This window comes from Candoia aspera, chromosome 8 (genome assembly GCF_035149785.1).
Source record: "Candoia aspera isolate rCanAsp1 chromosome 8, rCanAsp1.hap2, whole genome shotgun sequence".
Classification (NCBI taxonomy): domain Eukaryota; kingdom Metazoa; phylum Chordata; class Lepidosauria; order Squamata; family Boidae; genus Candoia; species Candoia aspera.
The window spans coordinates 53,112,147-53,121,743 of record NC_086160.1 but is presented as its reverse complement, the minus strand read 5'-3'; the positions used below and the strand labels follow the sequence as shown (position 1 = coordinate 53,121,743).

The 9,597-nt window shown below is 37.9% G+C and overlaps 1 long non-coding RNA gene across 1 annotated transcript; it reads right to left on the bottom strand.

Moving 5' to 3' along the window:
* Nucleotides 1–2,367: 2,367 nt before the first annotated feature.
* LOC134502136 (uncharacterized) lies at nt 2,368–9,324 on the bottom strand. The gene is made up of 2 exons (XR_010068415.1): nt 8,822–9,324; nt 2,368–2,512 (listed from the first exon to the last, which is right to left on the bottom strand). It is a non-coding gene; the product is annotated as an uncharacterized LOC134502136 (long non-coding RNA).
* Between the last annotated feature and the right edge of the window lie 273 nt (nt 9,325–9,597).

Below are 9,597 nucleotides of genomic sequence, written 5' to 3'. Positions count from 1 at the left end.
CCTACTCCCTAGATCTCCATACTTTTCCAAGAAGGTAGATATGTATAAGTGACTGCTTCCATATTGTTTCCTGTGGAATCAGCTGTACAAGCAGCTGCATTATCTTTCATTCAGAGGACTACACTCAAGCTGCTACCTGGCTTTTGGAGACATTGTATATTGTCCCTGGTATCCTCTGAATCCAAAGCAGGTGCTCTACCACAGAGTTACATCCTTTCTGTTGTTCCTCTGAAAGGGGGAAATACCACGAATAATGCAGGTACTTTATGACGTACTAAACAAGATATAAGTTGTTGCATATGTTTGTGTGCATGCTTTTTGTATGATATGGAACTTATTTATGTGGGGCTAGGAATATGCATACTTCTTTGCAAAATCATAAGAAGATAGATGCATGCTCCAAAGATTTTACAGACTACAATATAATTTAAATATATCCTGTTCCCAGACCTATGCCTATATAAAGGGAACAAGAACTTGTCTGTTATTTTCTTTGTTCTATTACATTATTTGCTTTATTTGAATCCATTTGTGAAGTCAGATTCCATAGGCTGAAAGTGTAGCATATTATACAGTGGCCTAAATAGTACCCCAAATTTTGACTGACAAGGTAATAAAATATAGCAGATGAAATGTTATTTCCTCTTTTTATTGAGGAGACTTAAGGTGTTGTTTCTGCAGAAATGCTGTGTTTGTTACTGTTATATCTCTCTCTCCTTTTTTTAATGCAGGGGATCAAAATAAAAAAAACAAGGTTTTGAAAAGTATCAGTGTCACTTATAAAAGTGCAAAAATAAAAATTAGTCTTCAAATTTTAGGTTGAAACCATATTATTAATTAATCCCAAATACAAAAGCATACTTGACAGACTTTAACTCCTTATATTTGAATCTGAAGCATATTAAAATTTTGAAATCAAACATTGACTTTAAAAAAATGCTTTCACAGCTCATAGCTGTTCTGCAATCAAGTAAACATGTGCCAGGAATCTTTTGTCATAAGAAAAATTCTCCAAATTTGTTCTGCGGAAATTTTGATGTTTGTGTCTTGCCACTTTAAAGATAAGGCCCTGTTAATTTTAGACACAGATGTGAATATTTGATACCTGCACAGTGCATCTGGAAAACCATCTGAAATACATGAAAGGTACTAGATCCCTAAAATGCATAATTGTTTCTTTTCCCCTGAGAGATTGTGCAGGTTTGGCACATTTGCACATGAAGAAATATTCTATAGGCCTCATCAAGCTCTAAAGAAAGGTTTAAAACAGTTCCTCTGGTTAATTTCAAAAGCGTGAGCTCACATTACTTACTAGCATTTCAGGTCTCTCAATCCAGTAGCTTAGGGTTTTGGTGGCTGGTTGGCTGGTGAGGGTTTCTTTTTTTTTTTTAATTGCAGTTTTGAAGAGTTTGTCTCTGTAGACATGTGGGCTGATGATACATATTCATGAATGAGAAAGTCTGTTAACATTGACAAAGACTAAGCTGGTTTCACACAGCAAGTGGATGGGAGTTGTGGGTGACAACAGCTGAATGACAAGATTAGCTGGAAAAAAACTCATTCCTTGCATCACTTGGCCTTGCCTTCCTAATGATTTTGCCAATTGTTGTTGGGGACAAGGCTGTCATTCACTGATGACTTCTTCTGACCATATTCAGATAACAACAATTTCCTTAACTTCTATTTTATTGGACACCACCAAGTAAGATCAGAACAAAAAGGAAACAGTTTCAGTTGTTCATGGATTGGAATTTGGTCACTTCAAAGGTATCTTTGATCTAGAAATATGTAGTGTACCAAATTCATTATGTCTTTTTAATGAGCTTCTTAAATTTATTGCTCTTAATGCTGATCATCTCTTCCACATGTAGCGTAGTTTTGAGATGGCCATATTTAGAGAGGAACAGTCCAAACTTGTACTTTCAAGAACATTAGTCATGGAAAACAACAGGTGCTTTTGTTCCTAAATGTGACTTCTTTCAGATTCTGCCTTTGGCCACAGAATCCTCCTGCCTGAATGGAGTTGCATACAGAGGATAGTTAGAATGTGGGGCTCATGAATAGAATAATTCATCACACAAGAAAAGTGGGTATGCTTTAAATTTGCCACCCAAGCCTAAATTTATCCCAAGCAGGGCCTAGGAACCCAAATGGGCTCACTAAATAGACAGATGCACACTTGATCTGGATATGTTAGCACATAAAAACTGCCTGGAACAGGGGAGGCCATAAGTCTTTTGAGGTGGAGGACTGTACTGGCCTCTGGGTAGCATACTTGGAAAGGGGCATTCCAACAAGAAGGAAAAGCCAAGACAAGGAAGTAGGAAAAGCCAATGTAAAAATAAATAAATGGGAATGACATACAGATTATTTTTCATATATTTAATATTTTCCTCATTCTCATTTTTAAAAATTATGATTAGGCAGAAACTTTTGAAGAGCCTCTGGAGTGACCAAACCCTAGACTCAGAGAGTAGTTCCTTGAGGCAACAGCCTGTACACCCAGCAGCATCTGCAGCAGGGGGATCAAAACAGGTGAGAGAGCAATCACAGCATTGCATTTGAAGCCCCACCCTTTTGTATTTGCATCACAAATACCAAGAGTAGAATTAATCATGGAACATGTACAATAGTGTGGTTCAGTATGAGGATATTGGATGAACAAAAAGAGGTTGCAAATGATCACATAAAATCTATCTGAAGAAGAAAAGCAACATCTGCAGCCGATAACAAAATTTAATATTAGTTAAGCTAATATTGTACCTGAGAATTTTTCTTAATAAACTATAATAAAGATATTTAACTCACAGATTTGGATCAAGATAATGGCAGATGCTTTAAGGGGGACAAAGTTAAACTTGTCCTGATTAGGAAGACTATCTCCAGTAAAAATGAATGTTTTAGTTTCAAATGGTTCCAAAAAAAATTGAAGAAAAGGTATTAAGCAAATGGCAAAGACAAATAACCAATTTTATTTGGTTAATTTAGATCATACTTTGAATCATATCACTTTCTGGCTAGATTGCTTCTGTTGAAGCAGCTGGATTCCCAGAAGGCTTGTACAAATATCTTTGGTTGGGTATAAAAGAAAGGTACTTTCTACAAGAGATTAACCTGTTATAAGCAGTGTACTAAAATTAAAGGATAAAGAGAGAGAGAGGATAAATCCAGACCTATCACCTCTTGCACCAATATTAAATATCTATTTCCATGAAGTGAACATATAAAACAATTTGATCAGTGGAGAGAGAACAATTCAGATATGTTGCAAGACTTAATCCTTGAAAACAAGGGTGAATCTTTTGACATTCTCTCCTCAGAATTGTAACACCAAATTCAGAACATCTGTTGGGTCTTATTTATAAGTTGTTATTGAAAAAGAAACTGAACAAGTGAAAGATGATTGCATGATCAAATGGATGCAAAGTTTACACAGGGCAATCAGTATGCAACAAGGGGAATGTCAGTTGAAATGTGCCACTAATACTACATTTGGAAAACAAATACTGGCATAAGATGTTTTATCATTGATATATTACCTCGGTGTTGCCAAAATAGATAATTCATATTCCAAAAATTACTAGAAATGCTGAGTTTAATTACATTCCCACCAATATGAAGAAACAATCCACCAGGAGATTGTCATTTCTTCATATTGGTGGCAATGTCATTAAACCCAACAATTCTGAATGATGATTTATTACAGAATGAAACAAATCTTAAAGGCTGATTTCTCTTTCCTGCCAGCTGTTTTTCTGCTAAATATCGCCAAACCTTATATCTCTTCAAAGTATACAGAGTTGGCTTTAAATATGATAACAGTTTCCAGGATACTTTATGCTTTTTACAAGAAATTACACATAATCCCTTCTCTAGAAGAATGTAAACTAAATTTTGGGAGTACGCATCCAAATTTTTAAAAAATTCGCATTTACAAATTAAGTCTGTTGTGGGATTTAATTTAATTTGGAAACCGTTTATGGATTATAATTCTGCACATGAATTTGTACTCTATCTGAAGTTCAGGTTTCTGTAAAGGTTTTAAAAATGTTAGATGTTTTCCTGTTTGGTCTTAATAAAGACAGACCTTCTAAATTTGACAGAAATGCATATTGCGTATTCTGATTGATGGTTCTTACTATATTGGCTATTTTTGTTCATTATTGATCATTTTCATTGGAATTGACCAATTCCAATGACAGTTAAGATTACTTTTATATGCAGTATTAATCCAATGTTATTTTGAAAATTTTGTTCAATTTTACATAGTACATAACTTTCTTTATGGGGTTCTTGGGGTTTTTTTCCTTTATTCATGGCTGTGCTATTAAATATTTGTTACAATAATTAGAAAGCATTAAAAAATTAAGTACAAAGGGGCAGGGCTTTGATTGCAGTGCCACAATTGCCATTGTGCCTATTTTGTTTCCCCTGCAGATGCCACTGAGTGAAGCTCTGATCTAGAATAATAATGGTTCTATCTTAGCTCACTCAAGCTTGTCTTTTTATTAGGGGTAATCCACTTGGAGGAGAACCAATTGGTTAATTGGAAATAAAAGAAGTATGTGGAGTGCTTTTAATATTTATGAGATTCAAATTCAATTTCAAAATTAAATTTGAATATTTCTGAGTAATTACTACTATGTTTGCTATAGTTTCTGTTGTTGTTACTGTCATGCACAGCACAGTTTCGGCTCCAAAATTCCATTCTTCTTCATTTTTCTATTAGAAATGTGTATTTAATACTTTGCCACTCTATATTGCTATAGACCAAGGAGTAGTAAAAGGTAAAGGTTTCCCTTGACATTAAGTCCAGTTGTGTCCGACTCTAGGGGGCGGTGCTCATCTCCGTTTCAAAGCCGAAGAGCCGGCGTTTGTCCGTAGACACTTCCGTGGTCATGTGGCCGGCATGACTAAACAGAACGCCATTACCTGCCTGCCAAAGCGGTACCTATTAATCTACTCACATTTGCATGTTTTCGAACTGCTAGGTTGGCAGGAGCTGGGACTAGCAACGGGAGCTCACCCCGTCATGCGGATTTGAACCGCCAATCGGCAAGCTCAGCAGCTCAGTGGTTTAACCCGCAGTGCCACCGCGTCCCCTTCAGACCAAGGAGTAACGTAGTGCAGATAATGTAGACCAGAATCCCCCAGTATGGCATCCTCCAGATGTGTAGGAAAACAGGCCAGGGAATTTTGGAGCTTAGGCACATGTCATTTGGAGGGCAAAATGTCATGCAGGTTTGAGGTAGCATGCAGACATAATAACATATTCTACCTACTCTGAGCATCTTGCTGATTGTCCTACTCTCCGTTCCAAGGAAAACAGGATTTCCAACTCTTTGGGCAAAAGACAAGTTACACTTAATGCATATTTTTTTTTGTTTTGTTTTGTTATAAGCAGTTACATATGTGAAGAGGGAAGCATCAGAATAATACCTGCACTTTTTACCTTGTATTTTAAGACTGACTTTTTTTTTTTTAATGAAAGCTGGGAATCTGGGGCTACAGATCATCTGCCCCACTTCTCCACCTACATCAAAATTCATATTACAGACTTTGATATATATTAAGTATTCTTCCCCGTTAGACTGTAGTTTGCATAATTCCTAAAATGTAGACAGATTTGTAAGGCATCAAGTACTGGTAGTCTCTATTAAAGAAAATATTATTTTTATTTATTTTCTATCCCGCCTTTATTTTTTTTATTTTTTTTTATAAATAACTCAAGGCAGCCAACATAGCTAATATACCCTCCTCCTCCTCTTTTCCCCACAACAACCACCCTGTAAGGTGAATTGGGCTGAGAGAGAGTGACTGGCCCAAGGTCACCCAGCCAGCTTTCATGCCTAAAGTGGGACTAGAACTCACAGACTCCTTGGTTCTAGCCTTAACCACTTGACCAAACTGGCTCTGCATAATATATTCAAAAGTAAAATATAATTTGGGATTTACTTTATATGCTTTTTAAAATTACGTCTGCAATCCTATGCAAATAGTTTAAGAGTAAAGTTCATTGGAATGTGTGACTTAATCCCAAGAAAAGATGTATATGATATTCTGTCCACTGTATATTATCTGTATTAGCCTCATGAGAACTAGTGTGCTGCAATTATCAAGGTGCTGGACTAGCAGTGGGCACCTTGATCGCTGCAGCACACTAGTCCTCATGAGGCTAATACATCTGTCTAGTTAGTATCTACCAAGCCACTCTGGATCAACATGTTAGATTATGATCAATAGCCATCCAATGAAGAGGTCTTCATGTGATCCAATGAAGAGGTCTTCATCCTGCAGTGGATTGGTTGGGGCTAATTATAATTAGCCTCATAGAAATCAACAGTATATACACATTGCTAACTGATTAGGATTTCCAATAAGCATTTTTGTTGTTTTACAGGGCTAACCTGCTTAAGCATATTTATTTTAAAGCCCTTTTGGGCTCAGTGTGACTTACTCCCTGTAAGTATGCAAAGGATTGTACAGTAAGGGTAAAGCTAGATATGAAACTGAATGACTCATTAGGAAATCTGTCACTTTTAGTTAAATAAAGAGTGTAGGGGGTAGAATTTCATTAGGATCATAGTGCATGGATGGTGTAGATACAGCTCTTATCTCCTTGGTTACATAACCAAAAATCATGCTAGGCCTCAGAAGACTGCAAACACATTTCTTGACCAAGGCTTCAAATGCAGCATTTAAAAAAACACTTTTTTTTACATCTCTTAGAATGCCTAGCAAATATGTTCATGTACATATGTTTGAGCGTACAGGTGCATATAATAGTATGAAGTTTTACATTCAAGCTGTGTGGTGTTTGTTGTTGATGTTTTTGTCCCAAAGATAAGTGCTGATAGATCAAGTCATGATATACAGTAGTATATAATTTTCCCTCTCACGTGGAAAAATATTCTGAAATTGACTGCTTCCTTATTTTGGAACTGGATTCATGTACAGAAACTCAGATTCCTTAGTAAAACTGAACATGATCGAAGTATTACTTATCCCCTGTGGCCGTTGTCTGGTCCCGTCCATGATGAGAGGTGAGCGCCACAATACTGGGACAAATGCACCAGGTCCGACTGACCCGGCGGGTCCTCGTCCCCAAAGAATGACACAGACACAAATGCTTTCTCTTGGTGGGGGAAGTAGAGAGAGAGAACCCGAAGAGAAGAGCTAACGGTCTCCACGACTCCCTTTTATTGAGTTACAAATCGCGTGACAATAGGTCACATGGTCACTTAATATTCATTAGTACATAAAGTTTGCCATATATGGTAATCCTTGGTGGTTTTCATTGTTCATTGGCTAAGCGTTCCCTGTGTGCTATGGAACGGCCCGAATATGTTTCCTTCTTCCTGTTTCCTGGTTCCTTGCTCTTTTGTCCCACCGCAACAATCCCCCACTGTACATCACTTAATAAATAATAATTGTGGGTGAATAGGAGGAAGAATCATGTTATAATGCTGAAGCCCTAATTTTTGAGGGGCAAGAGTAATTCTTGGCCTTTGAGGGCCATGCCAGAGGCCATATTCCAAAAAGGTATGTGAGACCAGGACAGAATTTGGTGGGTCAAGGACCCAAAGTTAACTTACTGTAATTTAAATAAAATTAAAGGTAAGTTCAATTATTCAAGTACATTCATCTGTCTGATTATTTCCCCCAGTAGTGGCAACTTCTACAGGAGTTTCTAGGGGTCACCTCCCAAGCTTTTCATTGACCACATGCAGCCCTGGGACCATAGGCTAGGCACCCATGTCATAAAGAGAAGCTCAGTATACATGTCAAATCAGGATCCACAACAACTGGACCCATGTTCTGGAAACATACTAGATGCATATGGGAGTGCAGAAAATCTGCAAACTGTAGGGCAATCGAAGAATCAAGATTTTTTGCTGTGTACCTACCTGTACTTGGACCTACCAAACTAAATTCTGTACCTTATCTACATTTCTGTAAATTTAGAGTTCATTGAAAGTTATTGTGGTGGGGTGGGGGGGATTTGTTTTATAAAGGGAACTTGGTCCTGAACTAACATCTAATAAAGCTTATTCCTCGCCTCCCCCCAAGCTTATCTCTATCGTTTCTGCAAACAATTTCCTCATTGCTCCAGACTATTTTTGATCTTTTTTCTAAACACAAGTAGTTCTGCTCCAGCTTTGCTAAGGGGGTAGGGTAGGACCAGCCCCACTTGGTCCCCCTCCCCTTTCCCTCATTTTGCCTGTTAATTGGCTGAGACCACCAGAATTTGGGGGACACAGATGTCACTGATAGTTTGCCTAGGGAGCACATTCATGCCCATCTGTTGCAGTCTCGAAGGCTGTTCATATAGTCACAAGGCCTTCATTTAATTCTTGTCAGAAAGTAATGTAAATCCCGTTTACCTCAGAGGTCGCAGCCAAGATTTATGCCAATGAGCCCCCTGCAATTTACACACACACACACACACACACACACACACACACACACACACTGCTATAGTTGTATAGGAGAAGAGAAAGCCTTTCATGTTGCTGCATATTAACAAGTGAGCTTGTCTTCAGAGAGGCTTTTCTTGCTCAGGGTTTTCCTTATTTTAATACTGCTGGGGTCATTTGATGTACTGAGCTGTGCAGAAAAAAGGAAGCCTTGAGTCTTGCAGTCCCCAGATATGATGGAAATAGGACTGTGAGCAAATTGCCTGGCTCATCTCACATTAGCTCATTGTATTATACTGATTCCTTGCTGTGTGGAATATTATGTCTATTATAAGAGTGAAAGGCAAGAAAAATGGCCAGGAGGAAGAGAAGGAGAACGAGGAAGGATATAATAATCATCTTACCTTCTGCTTAGGATACTGTTATTACCTCAAAGACTGGCTGAGTATTTAAAAAAACTCTGCAAAGTAAACAAAAGCCAAAATACAGAATACAATAAATGGGGAGAGGTCAGTGGTGCAAATTTTTAGTCGTTTCAATAACTCCTTTCAAAATTAACAGCTGGTAGCTCCCCTTCCCCCCCCCCATAACCCCTGCTTTAAATGTAATTTCAGACGAGAAGTGAAGAAAGTGCAAATAAAATGCAGCTCTCCTGATTTCAAAAAGGGGAGAAGCCTCATTATCGTGAAAATAAAAAATTAAATCTGACCTTTGAAAAGGCCATGTGTTTGGGACTCAGTCCTTCTCCCCTCGGCAGGACCACAGGACTCTTGCTATTCAATTCCAAAGAGAGCAAAGCCCACCCTTTTAAAAGAGTAGAGACAAAATGCACTGTAGCGTAATGACACGGGTTCAAAGTAGCTTTAACAAGCACACAGTTCAAAGTGCAGTAGGGGACGGAAGATAATTTGCAGTCGGGCTGAACATTGGATGCATTATTTTACAATTCTCTAAAGGTGCTTTTTCAACTAATATCGGAGCAGAGAGAAATGATTGCAACCCCCACTCCAATATTGCTACAACAAATAAAAGTGGACCCTGTGTTACATTTGCTACAACAATGTCTGCCTGTCCCTGATGGTGGACTTCATCTCTTGCAGTTATAATGTTTACAAGCTTTTGTGACATCGTTCCATCCTGTTCCATGCTGCGTAACTGAAATAACCCTAGTTTTATTATT